Source organism: Sinocyclocheilus anshuiensis, unplaced genomic scaffold, assembly GCF_001515605.1.
Source record: "Sinocyclocheilus anshuiensis isolate Anshui unplaced genomic scaffold, SAMN03320099.WGS_v1.1 scaffold330, whole genome shotgun sequence".
Taxonomy (NCBI): Eukaryota; Metazoa; Chordata; class Actinopteri; order Cypriniformes; family Cyprinidae; genus Sinocyclocheilus; species Sinocyclocheilus anshuiensis.
Window position 1 is genome coordinate 94,791 of NW_015547689.1, and position 1,154 is coordinate 95,944.

Consider the following 1,154-nt stretch of genomic DNA (forward strand, 5'->3'; position numbering starts at 1 on the left):
AATGGAAGAAGTTTGGAACCACCAGGACTTCCGAGAGCGGGCTGCCCGGCCAAACTGAGTGATCGGGGGAGAAGAGCCTTAGTCAGGGAGGTGACCAAGAACTCGATGGTCACTCTGACAGAGCTCCAGCGTTTCTCTGTGGAGAGAGGAGAACCTTCCAGAAGAACAACCATCTCTGCAGCACTCCACCAATCAGCCCTGTATGGTAGAGTGGCCAGACGAAAGCCACTCCTCAGTAAAATGCACATGACAGCCATGACAGAGTTTGCCAAAAGGCACCTGAAGGACTCTCAGACCATGAGAAACCAAATTCTCTGGTCTGATGAAACAAAGATTGAACTCTTTGGCCTGAATGGCAAGCGTCATGTCTGGAGGAAACCAGACACTGCTCATCACCTGGCCAATACCATTCCTACAGTGAAGCTTGGTGGTGGCAGCATCATGCTGTGGGGATGTTTTTCAGCGGCAGGAACTGCGAGACTAGTCAGGATCGAGGGAAAGATGAATGCAGCAATGTACAGAGACATCCTTGATCAAAACCTGGACCTCAGACTGGGGCGACGGTTTATCTTCCAACAGGACAACGGTGCTAAGCACACAGCCAAGATAACAAAGGAGTGGCTACGGGACAACTCTGTAAATGTACTTGAGTGGCCCAGTCAGAGCCCAGACTTGAACCCGATTGAGCATCTCTGGAGAGATCTGAAAATGGCTGTGCACCGACGCTCCCCATCCAACCTGACGGAGCTTGAGAGGTCCTGCAAAGAAGAATGGGAGAAACTGCCCAAAAATAGGTGTGCCAAGCTTGTAACATCATATTTAAAAAGACTTGAGGCTGTAATTGGTGCCAGAGATGCTCCTACAAAGTATAGAGCGAAGGCTGTGAATACTTATGTACATGTGAGGTGTGTGTGTTTTTTTTTTTTTTAATAAATTTGTAAAGATTTGAAAAGCTTCTTTTACGTTGTCATTATGGGGTATTGTTTGTGGAATTGAAGAAAAAAATGAATTTGATCCATTTTGGATTAATAAGGCTGTAACAACAAAATGTGGAAAAAGTGAAGCACTGTAAATACTTTCCAGATGCACTGTATATATTTAAAATAAACGCTGCTGTTTTGAACTTTCTTTTTGTCTTAAAAAAAAAAAAAAAA

General features: G+C 44.7%; 1 protein-coding gene across 1 annotated transcript in view; it reads left to right on the top strand.

Moving 5' to 3' along the window:
• The window catches only part of LOC107703432 (protein turtle homolog B-like), a 114,022-nt gene that overhangs the window by 93,617 nt on the left and 19,251 nt on the right, over positions 1 to 1,154 (top strand). The window lies entirely within an intron of this gene.